This window comes from Netta rufina (genome assembly GCF_964035555.1).
Source record: "Netta rufina genome assembly, chromosome: 17".
Taxonomy (NCBI): Eukaryota; Metazoa; Chordata; class Aves; order Anseriformes; family Anatidae; genus Netta; species Netta rufina.
In genome coordinates, this window is record NC_140141.1 from 9,363,904 (window position 1) to 9,382,233 (window position 18,330).

Consider the following 18,330-nt stretch of genomic DNA (forward strand, 5'->3'; position numbering starts at 1 on the left):
GCCAGCTGCTGTAGGAGGCAAAGACTGGGAATACAACAAAAGCCTGAAAATGTGCAGGTGATCTAACCTCAGTTCACACACCTGCACACTTCAGTGAATCAGGAATAACAGGGAAATGAAAGGCTCAGTTCTACGTGACTCAGTTTTCCAGTCTGAGCTCACTTTCTTCCTCCACCACTTTCATAACACTCCATTGGGAAGAGGAGAGGGCTGTGAAGAAATTAAGCCATACGCACGCACACGTATGTTCCTTCATGGTGTTCTGCAGAGCTGAAAGACCCCAGAAAGCCGCCACACAAAGCAGAGCCCAGGGCTGGAGCCACCTCCCCGGCTCCGTGCCTGGCCAGGCCCGTGCGCAGCGCAGGAACTTGGCTCCCCACCCGTTTCATTAGTTGTGAATGGCTTTTGCATTACCAGATATCAGGCCTGTTCCTCCACCCCCCCGCCCCCCCGACACCCCATGTACCACCCCTGTCACTTCCTGCAAGCAGCAGCACAAGCCCGGCTTCAACCCTCCAATTTGTCTGTTTAGTGTCTTCATAAAGGAGGTAGAGAATGAAAGAAAGAGGCTGGGGGAAGGGGACGGGATGACTAAATCAGTAACTTGTCTCTTTAATTTCTCTGCCCCCCCCCCGCTCCAGTCCCCCCCATACATCCCCTGGGGACACGGGCTTCAAAGTGAGCTACAAATATTTACTAATTCTATTAACAGGATACAAATTGTTTTCAGGGGAGCATCAACCACACAAACCCGTGTCAGCCCCCTCCTGATCACAGACCCCCAGCGCACCCCCCCCGCCGCCTGCGCAGCCACATGGACTCCATAGCCAACCGTTCCCTTCCCGCCCCCCCAATTTTTCCTAAGTTCAAGATGAGTTGAAGGGTCAAAAAGGCAAAGGGTGTTTCAGAAGTTTAGCAGACAGCATTTGGTAAAGGGAAGGCAGCGAGGGGCGGGAGGGGGCGGGGGGAGAGGGGAGAGGAGGAATCTGGCATGCATTAGGCTGAGCAGTTCCAAACATCCATCCTCCACAGACTTGTTACTTTCTTTCTTTCTCACAAGAGGTTTTTTTCTTTTTCTTTTTTTGTAATTTGTGGTTTAAGATTTTTTTTTTCCTATCAGCCAACAACTGTATTTTCATCTCCTTCCCCCACCCTCTCGTGCTGCCTGCTCGCCTCCAGAAGCACGCGCTCGCCTGCGGTATTCAGACACATCCTCCGTGCTTCGCCGAGGAGCTGCTGCAGGGAGTCTGGCACAGTTGCTGGTACCCTCAAAGGTGAATAAAATACTCTCTGGTGGATGAGAAAGGAGCCTGAGGTGCTCTGTACCCACCAAAACACCAAGGAGGGACAGTGCTTGTACATGGGCCTGTCAAAAGCATCCCAGTGCTCAGCTGTAGGGGCAACGGGGAGCTTGCTAGGAAGGAGAATAAGATTCGTGGTCTTAGTCAAAGGCCACGGGTGCAGCTCCACAGCTCGGTGGAATATAATTAGAGTTAATACCAGCTAAGCCTTCGGCTCCACGAAGTCTTCCAGGATGTAATTTTCCACAGGACTTAAATGTTGACCCATATCTCGTTATGTTTTATGAGCCCAAAATAAGAGCAGTACAAGTTACGTGTTCGGAAGAAATAGTACTTCCCAAATGTCCAGCTACCTAAAGCGAAGCCCTCTGGCTGACCGGACAGATGACCAAAGCACTCACAAGCATGTCAAGGTGACAGCAGGCCAGGTCCAACCTCTGGACACTGCCTCCTCACCCTGAAGGACCACAGAAAACCCATCCAGGCATGACAGTGGGATGGGCAGATGTGAAGTGACTTGGGGCATACATGTCCTCTTACTGTCACCAGGTGGGACACAAGATTATTCTCCTCCCACTGAACAGATGCCATGGGGAGAAAGCAGCTGCACATCACTGTTTTTTAACCTTTTCTGGCATGCCAAATATTTTCACTTTTGTTCTGGGTCGAGGAGCACTGAAGATGGAGCAGAGTGTTCAGCACATTGCGGAGGAGCTGCTGAAGGACCTGCCTTCTGCCAACCAGATGGGAGAGCTGGAAGTCGTGGTAGGTGGGGATTAGCACAACTACCCACCTGACCAAAGACCTTCGGTATCACTCCACATCTTCTTTGCTTCCAGTGCAGACAAAGCAGTCAGTCCACCAGAATACTTTCCATGAACAGAACAAATAGATAAATTCCTGTGTTTTAGGGAAAATCTCCCAACCTTCAAAAAAAAAAAAAAAAGGGAATTCCCCCCACTTTTGGAGAGAGGAAAGGGCACGGGCACACAGGAGGGGTGAGTAGAGAGGGTCAACAAGGAACAGGAGAGCACTGCACCCTGCTGCACCTCACCAGCTTAAGACACTTTGCAGACACACGTGTTTGAAGTCACATTGCCCCTGCATTATCAGTGAAAGAAATAGGCACCTCCAGAGGGCAATTCAAGTCTCTGGTGGATCGAAGTGCCCTTTGGCATTGAGCAGTTCAATAGTGCCTGAAATTAGCCTGGATGAATTTGGGCCTTAATCAGCAAATGGACTTTTCATGCCAAAACAAGTGTCAAGATTGCAAATTGTTTTTCATTTCAAATGAGGACCAAAAAAACCTCACCAACATTTCACTTTCCCCATGATTTATTTTTAAATTAATTGGAGTTAATCAAAATATGTATTTTCAGTACTTTTAGAAACATTCCCAGTTAATTTTACAGATCTTTAATTTGTGTAAATATAAACTACATTTTAAAAATTAATATTCCCCCCACACAAGGAAAAAGAACAAACTCCCTTAGCTTGGAACTACTGAAGTCAGACCCCTGACATGATTTCCCCTGTTACATTATTTAAAACAAGAAGTCCTGAAAACATATCCATTTGCACGTAGAAAAATAATTAGTTTTCAACCAAGGTGATGACATTTTCCTAGAAGGAGCTTATACACCAGCATTTTCCAAATCACTTATGATTGGCATGACTTAATTACCCCATAGAGAAGGATAAGTCAAGGGCTGGACAGGGCTTTGGTGACTGCCAACTTATCCCAGTCCACGATCCAGAGAAACTGAACGCTGCTTTTCCTAACAGCAAGTGACAAGGTTCCTAAATTCCTCCTAATATGAGCTATCATGTTTGACTATTCCTTGATATTCCTAACAGATCCACTTCATTCAATCTACGACAGAAGTCTTCTAACGCACAGTTTAAGGGGGAAGGAGGGAGGAGAGGAAAAAAAAATAAAAAATCTACCACCAAATTAGTTCTCTGATAGTTTTCAAATGTTCAAAACGTCAATCTCCTGGCAACACCTGCACATGGCACATAGACCTTGGCTTTCTGGAGTCCCTGCAGCATCTTTTCAAGTAATCTACAGGAGAATAGAAGGATGTGGCCTTGGAAAAAAACTCCTAAGTGCATAAACAGCTGTGGCCACATTTCCTACGTCTGACATCTCAAGGTTGCTGCAGGAGGGGAGAATGAGGACAAACAAGGCTCTGTAACAGGCTCTCCAAAGAAAAGTATTCCCCATGTGTTAGTTATTCTTTAAAGAGTGCAGCAACTGAATTTGTAGGAAGATTTTAGTTGCTCTCTGGTAGCTGCTTCTTGCAATAGCTGTCTGTGCTGCCTACCTACACATACCTGTGGGCACCTGAATATGCACGGCATACGGATGCTTGGGTAGATAAAGTTATAGATGTGGTAAAACACAGCAATAGAAACATCCTCCCTCATATGAGTGGACTTGCAAGGCTGATGAGCGTTAAAGTGACCACAACAGTCAAAATCATTACCGGAGCGTGGGCATTATGCAAACAGAAGATAATCCTGAGGATAACCTACAGCAGTTTTAGTTACGGTCATATCTACACCATCTGCCAACGCTTGACAACCTACCGCTATGACTGAGGCAGCGAATAATTCCCAAGCTGGGAACCCAGCAGTTGCTCTCGGACAGCTCTGATGACACGGGCCTCACCTGTGGGATGGTGCAACGGATCCAAGTGGCTGCTGTAGCCATTAGTGCTTTCTGGTTAGCTCATCACAGCACAGGAGGACGTGAATGTCAATCTAAGGGGGGACGTCTGGGTAATGCGTGCTATCACCGAATGCAAGTCCGCATGAGGGGCTGGGGGCTCATCTACACCAGGTGTGATCTCTGAAGCTGAAGTCACAGGCTGCAGGGATGGATATTGGCAGGAGGGCAGGGACAGCACTAGGAGTAGTGCCTCTGGCTGAGGAAGAGATCTGCCTACTGAAAAGTGAGCTCAGAGTCACTGTATGCCAGGGACATTGCTCCTAAAACGTCTTGCTATGCCCTGTAGAAATCCAAACCCTGTTTTGCTCCCTGTGGGCTGTTTGACTAAACCCAGTGCTCCTCATGCTATCAAACACAGATAACGCTCAATCTAGGATGCAGATCAGAAGCACAAATGGGAATAAGCCACGTGAAGGAGACATCTTTGAACACTGCTGAGCACTTGGTCAGGGAGCTGAAGAGCTGCTGGGCTGCGGCAGGTGAAGCCAGCTGTTGTGGAAAATGAGCAGAGCGCGAGAGGTTCAGCCTCCATCTATTCCCTTTGCTGAGCTCAACTCTCCATAATCCTTAAAAAGGGAGGAAACAAAGCAAAACAAAGCCCCTCTGCATCAGCCTGTTTTGGCCATACATCCTCCCTACTGCAATGGCACTCAGACCATCGCAGCAACCCAATGAAGTGTTGCTGTAATTAAGGTTTAATGGAGCTGCAAGGCTGTGTCATAGCAAAGAGCCTTATAACGGAGGTGGAATGCAATTTACTACCCACCAGGTATAGAGCAATAAATCTGCAATATTTATTGGCAAGAGAAAGAAATGTGATCCAGAATTCCATATGCTGGGTTGGGGGAGGAGATGAACACCACTTCCAAGGGGGAAAACTTCCTCTGCTGCTTGTAGCCTATTGCTGGTATGCCCTGAAACGGGGACAGCATTTATGCGCTGCAGCCATTCCCAAGGATCCCAAAGCAACTTCCAGACTGCACCAACCTGGCTGCTTCGAGGGCAGGGAGTGGCAGCTGGTACCCCGTCAGTCGTGGAGGGGAGGGAATACTGCTGCTAGCACATCTGGCTAGCCCTGCATTCCTGCAATATGAGCCCCAGGATAATGTGAACAGAAAAACCTTGGGGCCAGCCCTACAGCTGGTGTAAGCCAGCAAAGGCATACTGATTTGCACCCACTGGTGCTGGCCTTGGGTCTCCCCCCCACCTCGCCTCTCTCCCTTGAAACTTGTGGGCAAGCAGTAAACTGCATTTTATTCAATTTATTGCCCTCAGAAGGGGGAAAGGCAGAGCAGGCTGCGGAGCTGAGCCTGCTGTTCCCGAGGAACGAAGGCATTCCTGGCCTGCTGCTCAAGGCCATTAGACCGTCCCTTCTTCTACTGAGACCAATTCCCAATGGGGAAGCATCTGTTGCACCCCATGTGCTCTGGCAAATTTGGGTCAAGTCTCGCTGCAGTGGCATGCTGAGCACAACGACACCATGGAAGTAGTGGTGAGGGGATGCCACTGACCAGTCCTCGAGTACAGAAGCAGTAACTAGAGAAATTCCATGTTTCTTAAAGTCCTGAAACTGCACAAACATACTGTCAAAATACACATATGTACAAGTAGAGGAGACCATGCCTTCCAGCTTACACAACACGTTTTATTCTATTAATTTGTTTTTAAACTAGATGGAGTGCCTGTGTGGGAACGGGGTACAACATTCTTTGTTGTCCAGAAGTGGATGGTCAGATATCAATAGCTGAGAAACTAATATTTTACTAAAATATTAGTAAAAGCACAATACAGAACTACTGCCAGGTGGAAAAACAACCAGAAAAAAAAGCCCCAGTCCTGGGAGGTGCTGAGTACCTGTGCTGAGACAGTGGGAATGACAAATAGCTAGTCCCTCCCATGGGACTGGATTAGTTGTTTCCTATGTGTCCAATAGACATTTTCTCTGAGAGAAACAACTAGCAGGTGGCTAGTTCTGCCTTCCGAACCGGCTGTGGCAGATGCAGGGCTGTGCTGAAGGGGAAGCTAGGGTTTCACGTCCTTTAATTCCCTGCTAGCTAACTGGGTTGTTGGAGGGTCACCGACATTTGTTTGTCTGCATGTGCGAGTGTCAGACACTGAGCAATGGACAAGAGGGAGTTTTCCAGCAAGATTAAGCCTCTACCAGAACTGGCTCCGTCCCAAAAGCAACTCTCGGAAACACTGGCATAAATCGGCAACTGATACTACTTGCTTCAATGGAGTTCCTTGGGAAGCAACTGACAGCAGTGTTTGGCCCAGTGGGTGCTGATCCCACGGCTTATGCTCTCATTTTCCCTCTCTGAATTTCCCACATGGATTTCCTATTCATCTCCACAGTTCAAAGGTTTAGGACCACAGAACTACATCACCATAGGAGCGATTCCCACTGAAGACCTCAGAGAAGATGCCTTGGCAGCGATACAGCTTGTACCTGGTACCATCTGTTGTAACTTTGCGGTGACGTTAGTGCTCTGGCTCCTCTCAGGCAGGAGGAGGGTGAGGTGACAGGGCCATGGGGCCCTTCATGTGGTTTCAGCATTTCAGCACGAGCGCGTTGTGGACTCTGGCAGCATTTCAAGATAGCATCCGAGTTCACTGTAGACGTGCCAAGATGATAACCTTGGCCATATCTGCTGAGGCAAAGGTTTCAAAGGCTCCTCACGGGCCTGACTTCCAAGCTGAAAAAGCCCATCATTTATTGACTTAGGGAGAGAGCTTCGTTACCAGCTGGGAGTGCACTTGAGATGAATAACCCTGAGAAACTGTAAATCTACCCAGAATGCAGACTCTTGTCCTAAGAGGTGTTGCATTAGCAGGCAGCTTTTCAGTCCTCTTGGCATGGCAGCAGGCCTCTGCGGTGTTGGCAGATGGCCCCCAGCCTACAGGGGTAGGGAAACCCAACAGCTTTCACCCTACAGCTCTTGGACATCTTCACAGAGCAAGAATTCCCCCCTCAGACTGCATGTCTAAAGGTTTCTTGTGGACTTAGTGCATTCACATAACAAATACCAACATGGGACAGGGCTGGCCAGATGTCATACTGATGAGGTTCAGAGGGCAGGATTTTTTTTCTTTTTTTTCTTTTCAGTCTTTAGTTAAAACCATCCTTCTAAGACAGTGCCAGGTCCCATCCAAATGCCATGGTGTGCACCTCTAACCACCGTGGGCTGAACCACGTACCTCTGGAAGCCTGAAGCCTTAGTTCTTTGGCATACAGGAAAGGAAGACACAAGGCAGAGAAGACCTACCATTTCTGTAACATTCTTCCCAAAAGTCTTTCTGATAGCCCCAAACCTTCCATGGCAACAGGCCTCAGGCCACACCAAGTTCCTATGGGATCTCTCCCCAGTTCTCCAAGCTCTGGAGCAAACTGCAAGAAACAGGATTTGGCTTTGGCCTGTTATGCTGTGCTTGGCTTCCTTCACATACGACAAGCCAGAGACCCTTCTAGAAGGAAAGACCCTATTTGGAAGTGACAGAGGCCACAAGAAACTAATTCGGGCTTCTCCAGTCTCTTCCCCCAGCCGCCCTGCATTTGCTCTACAGCATCCAGCCCTGCTCTTCCCTTGCTGCCGGTGTCTGAGAGCTATTTTCAGCCTTCAAACCCCTACAACTTCAAGGCTAACACCAGAGTGGCTGTATTGGTCAGCCCAAAGCCTCCATTTTGTTGGTCTAGATGATGTCTGAGACCTGCTTCATGTGAAACCTTCTCCACCACCCACAGCTCCCACGCTAGGGCCTGGCAGTAAAGCACCAAGGGTTAATCCTCCCCAAACATGCCCTTTCTTCTCCGAGAAAAAACCCATTTCTGGCTGAGGGCAAACACAGTTCCTCCTTCCCAAAGGCACTGTGAGGCTCTGTATGCTGCCTAAACACGGCAAAGATTGTTATTGGCTTTTTTTTCCACTCCTTCTCACTGCCTACAGAGCCAAAGGGCCTGTTTGCTTTCCTGTTACTTATCAGAAAGGTTTATTTGCGATTGCTTGAGAGGGGAAAAAACCCTCTGCAGCCACAGGCAGACAAGCTCAGTGCTCAGGAACGTAATGGCTGGAGCCCGTGGGCCCATATGCTCGCCATCCTGTGAGGTGGAAGGCCAGCTCTGATCATCTCCAGCTGCTCAGGATACAACTGATCAGGTATGGCTGGATGTCAAAAAACAGGGGTGGGCTGGCTGGGGGCTGTGGCAGGCAGGAGAATGGGCAAGGAGCTATTTAAAGCGTGTTGCAGCACTGGGAACGTTCCTGTTTGGAGACATCAGGGCTGCAAACACAAACACATGCACAGTCCCCAAAGGGAGGGAGGTTGTATTTTCCCTGTCAGCTGCTATAGCATCCTCTGAGCTCCATGAGAGAACGAACTAAGCTTTCATACTGCACTGAATAATTCCTGCATTTTTAGGTTCCTATTTCCTCCTCCCCAATGAATTAAGACCTAGGAATTCAGCTTGTTTGTTGTTGCTTTTGTTACTGAATATCCATGAAAAGCTCAATGTCCCTGGGAACTAATTAGGTATTAACCCTGCATTATTGCTGCATATCAGCCATGGAAACATGCCATTCAGATAAATCTCCTTGAAACATGGAAATATTGAGTGATCAGGTGGAATGGCTGAAGTTAAAAAATAGAAGATATCTGACACAGGAAAGAAAATAAAGCAGGAAATATTTCAAGTGAAAGCAACTACACGGTATTCTTGTATACCATTTTACCAAGTGATAAACAAAACTACCAGATGGGGACAAATCTGCGCGCAAAAGAACCATAAGGTCTCAGCTACCACTAGGAATTGTGTCTGTTGTGTAGGTGATGTTGGGAGCTATACCACGTCCTATTGTAGCCTAACCTGAACTTCTTCACTTGTTTTGTCCTTAGCACCTCACCGCACCCTTAATGTCTTTGTGCAAGATAATTTTGGAAGACCACCTCGACCAGGTCGCATCTTCGAAGAGCAGGGCCTTTAGTGATGTTAGGCTCTCTGCAGGCAGTGATTTTGTATTTGGGAGGATCTCCAATGCACTGCAACCTTTCACAGCCCAGTATTGCCTGACACAGAAGCCCAGAACACTAATAGCATGAGATGAATAAGTGCGTGCATATCTACTTCATTTTTTATTACTCAAGCCATTTCAAGAATTCACAGATAATTAACTCTAAATGCTTTTTCATCTGTTTTCCCTCAAAAATCTTCTCATTTGACTTAAAACTCTCATTTGCGGTCCAGGCAGCAACACACTTAATCACACTGAACGGGGCCACAAAGCAGCTCCGAAGATGCCTTTAAGAATCTGAAGAATCTGAAACCAAGCCATAGAAAATAGGATTGCTCTCATCCAGCCTCTCCTTGCCACAACAAGCTATGTGCCCCCCTCCCAGGCCTTAGGAGAGACAGCAGAGATCCCGACGCCTCTGGTGGCAGGGATACAGCACCCTCCAACCTGGATGTTTCTACAACACTGTGGCAGCCTAGACAAACACTGACTCCAGTCAACACACCACTGAACCAAAATATTTTGATTTGATAAAACAAACTCAACAGCTGTTTAGACTTCAGCTGACCAGACTCACAATGGAAGTTTCCTTTCCAACTTCCCCTATTTATTCACACATCCCTGCCATCACGCAGTTTGGCGACAGCACCAAATCTATTCCCTTCTCCTCACCTCCAGATCCCCTCCTTGTCCCTTCAGATGACCAGTTCCCCTGGGTGATCTCCCACTGTTTGCTTGCAGCCAACACAACAGGACTCTGGACTTCTTCAGGGAACACTATGGCGTGGCTATAACAATAAATTATTTTAGTTATTTGCTTTTAAGTAGTTGTACAAGCACTTCCCACAACCCACTGTGGAAGCAAAAAGCTTCATTTCAGCTGATAACAGATTTACAGAATGAAGATGTCCCCCCCCAAAATGTCCTCATCTTCCTGCCACAATAAAACAATCCTGCCCCTGATAACAGCTACACCCTGCAAGTACACCTGCAAATCCTCTTGCACAAAACACTCTTGGGAGCTCACAGCCATATAGAATCAATTAAAGCAAAAAGGTTGGGGTCTGCTGAAACAACAGTAGGCATCTGGGGGCAAAGTCTCACACTTGAATGCAGGAAAGATGCCACAGCCCAGACTCTGTCTCCTTCATGAAAGCCAGGGCCCAGCAACAGCTCTCCAGAGAACTGGAGACCGTCAGTCCTAACATTTTGTGGTGGGGCTTACAATGCTGAATCGCAGTGAAGACTAGAGTTTGGGACACTAGAAATCAGATGAGGGATTTCCTTCTATTACTCAGAAGCAACTAAATCCTGTGGTGGCCCTGAGACAAGAAAACCAAACTCAAAACACTCCCAACAGATGAAGGTTTCATTCATTTGTAAGACTCATTCTCCATATGCTCCTCTGCCAGCACCAAAAGATTCAGCACACATTTACAGCTGCTCATATTCATATAGCCAGCCTCTCAAAAACATCCTCTGATGACCCAAGCCCTGCTTGCTGGGAATAGCAGAGCACTGCAGCCAGTGTCCTCAGGAACAGATGTTGGCTTTGTAATGCCAGCCCCCTTCAGGCCACCCCCCTCTCTCTCTCCCCATGTGGCACTTTCAGCCTGCATGCCATCCAATTTGTTACCTACAAGGCAGGTCAGGGTCCCGCTGGGTGCTGTACATCTCCTCTCAGCTTGGGGCACTTTGTTTCAGAATTCCTCCTCCCCAGCAAGGCTTTAGTTGGAGCAGAGAAAGAACAAGGCAAAGAAAAGACACTGACACAAGCCCTGACTAGTGAAGGAGGATTTTTCTGTGTTGCTCCCCCTGCTCCCCGTAAATTCCCCAGTGTCCTACTAACAGCTCCCTAATTCCCAGATTTCCTGGTGTGTGTCAAATGCCTCCCCAAGATCCTGAGATCTTCAGCTTCCGTCAGGAGCAAGCGAGCAGCATTAGCTCTTCTGACTTTGCCTTACCAGGCTGATTTGTGGTGTGAACACACTCTAATTAGCCATTTAACTTAAGAACTAAGACTCCCAAGAGAGTAAGATTTCAGAGGGGAATTCAGAGCTCTTCAGACTGAAATTATCATCAAGTGCCTAATGCAATTGTTCTGCTTCTCCTTTTCAAGGCCTCTTTTTCTCCTTTTGACTCTTAAAATACACTGCATAAATCCTCCCACATCTTTACCAAACCACATCTTGTGTAGCCTCTCCTGAAGTCAGTTGGGTAAATGCACATCCCATTTTTGTCTTCCAGATTTGCCCCAGGGAAAGGAAGGTGTTTCTCTTCAAGAGTTAAGAGCTGGCCAGCAACAAGTGCTACTTCATGCCTCCCTTACACAGCGGATGGCAACTCACAGAAACCCATCAAAAACTCCCAAGACTCCCACCATGTAAAGGGATTCTTAAACATTCAGGATGCTCTGAACATTAGCCTTGAGTTTTAAAGGTGATCAAATCTTAGTTTAAATCCTGATCTGAGCAAACCCGAGCCTGCATCTTGAAAGAAGTCTAGTGTTAGCTGAACATCCTCACTCCTCTGAGATTGTTCAAAAGTTCCTGTAAATAACCACGATGAAGTGCTATCAGTTGCAACTTATGTACACCCAGAGGCTGGAGAACTTGTACTTACGGCATTCCCAACTCCAGTACTGTCATGCTGAGTAACCTAAACTCAGCACTATAGTTTCCTCAGCTCGTACTCCTCTCAATAGAAGAGACAAGCTGGTGACTTTGTGCACGGTTTGGAAAGTTTCCAACTAGTTTAGCAGGGCTCTGTTTAATGACTTAATCCTCTGAAAAGATGTAGGCTGTGCAATATTTTGGCTTCATATCAGATCATTGCCCAACTTGCTGGCTGTAAAGTAAAACTGACTTCTGGGCAGGCTAGCCTCCTGGAAAAAGCATTGGCCTGGGAAACTTGCAGCAGGGTTCAAATCACCCGATCAGGTACCTAAACCATGACTGCTGAAGCATCTAGAACATCTACTCTCAAATGTTGCCCAGTCCAGAAGGGGCCCAAATCTCATCAACACCTACTTCAGACTGCAATACCCTCCCCTGCACCTGTGCAGAAGCTCTTCTAGGTAGATAAGCTACATCCCTTATTCTGCCACAACCCACACCATGATGCTCTTGGATGCTTCCAGCTCTGTTAACTCCACAAAGAGCCTGGACACCCATATGCCGCTGTCTTTGGAGAAGCATCTATTCCAGCTGCCACAATGCCTAAGCCAGGTATACAAAGTAGGTATTAGGGTATTTGAGAGTGGATTTCCAATCCTGAGTGTGCTACTATCCCGCAAGATGGTTTTGAACCAAACACTTCACCTCTGAGTGCCTATCTCCGAAATGGTAATGCAGGTAACATATAAAGCACATTGAAGGGAAGACAACAATTAGTTCTACGAGCTTGTGAATACAGCGTGCTTTACTTGAGACACTAAAAGACACAGTCTGCTAAATGAAACTGAAGGCTGGAAAGATACTGGATAACTTGGTTAAGCTGTACACTAATATTAGAAGATAAAAACCAAGCAAAAGTCTTGGTCACTATTGTGACACCTCAGAAGTAAATTCTTATTACCAGTAAACAATACCTCTTCCACCCGAACAAGGGAACTTACCTTTAGCCTGGCCCGCACACACAAAAAACCTGTTAAAATCTTTTTGATGTTGCTACAAGCAAAGTGTGAAAAACCTGCCATGGTGTCAGCTCTCCCTATCTTCTGAGCTCAGCTCTGCAGACAGCCAATATCATGTGCACCTACATGTGATGGATCTGACTTAGGCATGAAATTTTCATTAGTTCTTGCACTGTGCACAGACACAGGGTTTCACTGATCTAATAAGCTTCACATACCACTGCCTGGCTGCCTATAGCTGCGTAAAAGAGGAATGTGATTAGACCTACATCTCTCTCTTTGTGTATTTCCAACCTTACCCCACAATAGGATCACCAGACCTCCTTCCCAGTTCTTCTGGGAGAGAAAATGTTGCAGTACAATACTTGAAAAATATCTTAATTCCCCCCTATAACTTTTCTAATCACAATAAAAATGGTTTTATTAGTGAGAAGGGTCTGCAATTTCTTCAGCAGGACAGCTTCTAAAGGAGCTCCTGCAAAGATGTAAAGCAAATTTGGTTTTGTTTTCTAAACAGAGACTGCCAGACAAGTCAAGTCCTCAAGCTCTCTAGGTAATCTGTTCTTCCTGTTCAGTCTGGTGCCTAAAGGAGCTGAACAGCTGAACTGTGAAAATAATCCATTAAAACTAAGTTCTCAAAGCATTCTTCCCCCAAGCACAGCACTGCATTTCGGGGGAAAAGATAACATCATCTTGCAAGTGGGTACAAAATCCCTTTGTATCCTTTGAAACATTCTAATGTCATATTAACATCTTTTATTCTGAGCCCTGGATTCCCCAACATCACATGGAGCTCCTAATAGCAATTCATAAAGCACAGAACGTTGTTTAGCTCCTCTCACATCATAGCTCTGGACACGACAATTCCTGTTGTTTTCTGAGAAGTCCAGTGAAAAAATTCACCACCATGAGATAGAATTTCAGCTGATACAGAGATCAAAGGAATCAGCAGATTAAAAAAGAGCAAGCTTTGTCTCCCTAACCTTCTGAGCAAGAATTCCTGTACTAGAACTATCTGAACTCAGAGCTAGGCTGCAGGTTTCCCAGTGAGGAATCCTGCCTGTCACTGCTAACCAGGTCCAGGGCTTTCTCCCCCAAAGATTAGGATAACATTCAGTTAATCCAATATATATAACCGTCTGGTTTCACTGGATGAGCCTTCATAAAGCTGATACCAACAGCGCTCTCGGCAGCAAGTCACAGAACAAAAGGGGATGAGGCCCCCTAGTACTAGTGAAGACCCTGTGCAGGTTGTTACGGAATCCTCCTTGCTATTGCCATGTGTGCTGGCAAACACTGTATGTGATTTGCAGAAGTGACTCACATTGTTTTACCCATGTAAGAGTGGGAGGAAGCTGCACATTTCCCCAAGCCTGAACCACCTGCTTTGCAAAATCCCTATCTCCAGCGACAGCCACACAGGACCATGGACAGCAGTCCCATGCAAGACGTGCCACACGCTGGTTGTCTACCTTCCACACTTCAGCAGCCTCGCAGAGCCTTCTGTATGTAACAGATTCCAGCAAGTGGCTTGCTTTTCTTAGTTACCCTGAACTAGAAGATGAAATCACTTGCATAAAGTATCTTGAACCAGTTCTGCTCATCCGAAGGTACTGCAGTTCTCTGGTGAGCATGCGTTAGTTCAAGGAATGCCATTGTCTCTGCTGAGCAGAAGTCTCTGGGGATCACCTCTGACAGAACTGTGCAGAGACCTTAAAGTTTCTCTGCTCCATTGCAAACAGGAGCCTGCTCCCCAGCCCATAGACTAGCAAGTAGGAGGCAATGACAGCATTTAGAGGAACACCTATTGGCTTTTCCTTAGCTCCCACTGTTACTTGGCTCCAGCTTCCAAGACACATCAAAAAAACCCTTCTGTGTAAAGGCCAAGTTGTTACACCCCCACATACCCCACATCTCCACTTACGCCATATGAATTCACCCAACAAGCAAGAGTGCGATAGCATCTCATTTGTTTATCAACCATTTTACACAGCTGAATTTACAGTTGTGCAACACCGGGCGTATAAATCCTTCCATAAGGAAAAAATAAACGGCACATTCATCTCTGCCATAGCACTGCTGTGCGTTATGTTAAATACCACTGCCTATTTATCACGACCTAATTATTAGTTCCCTCATTCCCAAACCTACACAGCAGACTAAACATAAGCAGCCTATCAGCCAAGTTTAACTAGCTGCCAGCAGCCACTTTTACTTCAATGAAGAAGCACATCACTAAGACACTACAAGACCAGTGCTCCTATATGGAGGCTTCATTCTCATTCAGTGTCCAAAGTTCAGCTTGGAGGATGAGGAAAACGAGAGAAACAGCTAGTGACAGTAAGCCTTGATGGGGTCACAGGCTTCGCAACAGCTTCAGCGTGCGGGCGGGTGAAAACATCACTCACAAAGTAAAGGGACAGAGGAAAGAAATGAAAAAGGGAGGAGGGGAGGGAAGGAAAGAAAAAGGGAAGGGTGATGGACAGTTGGACTTGTTGAGGGTGAAATCAATTAAAGTGCATCAAATCCAGAATTCATGCTTTTTCAAAGTGACAAATATGTGCTGGAAACTGAGAAAGACGAAGGGAAAATAATGTCTTTGACCTCCCAGAGACCGGCTGTTCCTTCCGTCAGAGAAGCCAAAAGTGAAGTGAGATGCGTTCATGATAAATTGTAACAGCCAGGCAGCCACCTTAAAAAAGAACGAGGTGAAAAGGTTACAGAAGGAACCCAAAATGCAAAGAATTCAACCAAACATCAAGATAAATCAACTCAGGCCCTTGTGTATGCGTGCCCAGCCTTCACAGAGCTGCTGCAGCTCATCTCAATTTGTTAGCCTTACTTAAAGTGCAAGAGACACACACAAACATCTTGTTTACAAGAGCTTTTGAAAACATTGTTCCAGTGCAGGCGGAAGCCTTACCAGGCTAAGGGATGCACTGACTATATTACCTGCTGTCTTATCTTGGCCAACTGCTAAACAACTTGAGCATTTCTTCAGTGCACTCAAATAGCACTGCCACTCCTCTGCTCAGAACAATTCAGCTGTGTTTTAGGTAGAAGTTTCCAAAGAGAGAGATACCTCTTTCCAAAAAACAGAATGTAAAACAGATACTCACATCTCAAAGATTCAGAAGGCAAAGTCTCAGGTATAACCTTATTTTCTCTTGCATTTAGATCTCATTTTCTAGTTTTGAGCTTCAAATCACAATACAAATATTTGGATGCACTGCAGCTTTAGATCTTTTTCCTACTGACAACCAGAAAATATTAAATCTGATCATTACCCCATGCAGGATAGTTCAATGCAAAGCTAGAGTATCAGAAAATCAGAAGGTACAAGATACCTGTTAATAGAGGAATGTTTCAAACAAATTCTAAGAATTGTGCCCTACTTGGAAACATAACTTCACAACAACAGAACACCAACGCAATACGTTTTCAACATGTATATTTTTATACATTTTCCTTACATGCACAGCAAACATCAAGGCAAAACTGAACTAAACATTAAAAAAATAGATAAGGCTTCCACAACATTGGCATTTTCCATGTAAAGGAAAACTTGACAGTGGTATGCACAGCCACTTTGGCTAAAGTTCTCCTGAATCAGCTCTAACAAAAAGCTTCCCCAGTGATGCATACAATGCTTTATGTGAACTGCAGCAAGCCAAAGCAGCATTTTAAGGGAACATCTAATGCAGTTCTGCATCCTCATTCACATCAGCAGGGTATGCCCAATACACCTCCCATTCCAATACTCTTGACTTCAGACTGACTCCCTGACATAGCCCATCAAGTTTTCAAACATCATACGATTTTGTGATGCCCATTTCTTCTTGAATTATTAATAGTAATGGATATTGCCATTTGGTCTTGGAGCAAGAGTGGCCCAAGCCATGCTGACTATTCATGACAACAGCAGACAGACCTTTAAAAGGTTACTGAAGAAGGCATGCCTGCTCTCCTCTCGAGCTATTAGTGGCACTGAAGGGACTACACCAGGTAATTCACAACAGTTCAGATATCATCAGTTGAACCTGTTCACACTGCTGACTGTCATGCGGATGGTCTTGCTTCTGTAGCCCTAAGCATGGGAGATGCAGGAGATTCCCAGCTGTGGTGGGGAATTTCTCATGCCTGGGATTCAAGCTGGCATCAAGAGTTTATTGTTGCAAATGCATCGAGGGGAGCGAAGTTCACATTGACATCGTGGCTGCGAGGAAGCACAACTATCAAGTCCTGGCTGGCATCCTCACAGCTCTGCCTTCAGAAAGCACTGGTGATCATCTCGCCAACTCCTCCTGACAGATGCCCACCCCGCTGCTGTTGCATTCTTCTTCACGACAACCTTCTCTGGACTGTCCCTTCCCCGAAACAGCATGATTCTCTCAGGGAGACACGAGTTCACATCAACAAATTCTTCCCGACACTGCCCTGAAGCACTTTCGCTATGATCAGCTATTCGGAGTGATGGGACACACTAGTTAGATCTCTCTGTGTGTTTATCAATCCCTTCTCAGCCATTTTCCTCTGTAAATCCGTCAAATCTTTTTCTTCAAGCTCTGTGGGAACAGTTAGGAGCTATCTCCTCAGAGGTGCCTGCCCTGCCACTTGGATTTTGTCCCCCTCTTGGAGAAGTTGGCTGTCAGCAGTCAGAGGGCTGGCCCGCACGACACAGGCACAGCAGCAGCGCCGCCACTGCCAGTGCCCTTGGAGTGGAGGGGTCCATATAAGACATCTGTAAGATCCCCTGTCCCTGTGCAGGGGACAGGGAGGAGAGCTGCCTACTTCCTCACAAAGAAGAAAGGGTGGGAAAAGCCCAGGGATGAAGCTAAGGAAGTCAAAATTCTGCAGTCCCCCACACAAGATGCATATACTGTGCCCTGAGCTGAACCAGAGCATGAATGGAGCTGCTGCATGGGACCACTGGATTTTAGAGGATTTGAGGGAGATGGGACATAAAAGCGCATGTCAATATTTCAGCTCTACTGCCATGATCCTTAACCAACACAAGGCAAGACATTTAAACAGCAACAAATCAAGAAACCAACCCATTACATCACTACGACAAGTGTAAATGAAGCCCCGTACACCACCAACAGATTTGGGCCTTATAAGTTTCCTTCTATTCCTGCAGGGAATTTGCTGCCTGAAAAAAGTCACGCATCTTCCCTTCCAAACAGGGAGTATCAGATGGCATTTGCCTTCTACTAACGCTCGCAGCCTTTGTGGATGGCAGTGAATTGCCAGCCAGTCTTAATCATCATAGATGCTGTCCTACGCAACTACGGTACGTAGCTTATATGCACTTTGATTGCGCAGATCTAGGTCAGCATCCTGCATCCTGACAAATGTCAGATGAGAACACTTATTTCTCCTTTCACACTTGTCATCGGCCGAGCTGGTCATCAGCCCCATTTTGCAGCCCGGGGAATGAAGCACAAAGCAGCGAAGTGACTTGGCTCTGGCCATTTTGCAGGCCCGTGCCTCCAGGAGCAGTGCCCCCAGAAGCAAGTCCCGGGTCCTCTAAGCCACCACCCAGGGCCACACCACATCCATAACACTCAAAATAGTGCTGGGAAGATATACATGGCAGGGGGGCAACAAAACCCTTGTAGAGAACAGCAGTTAGGTTCCTCAATCATCTACCTG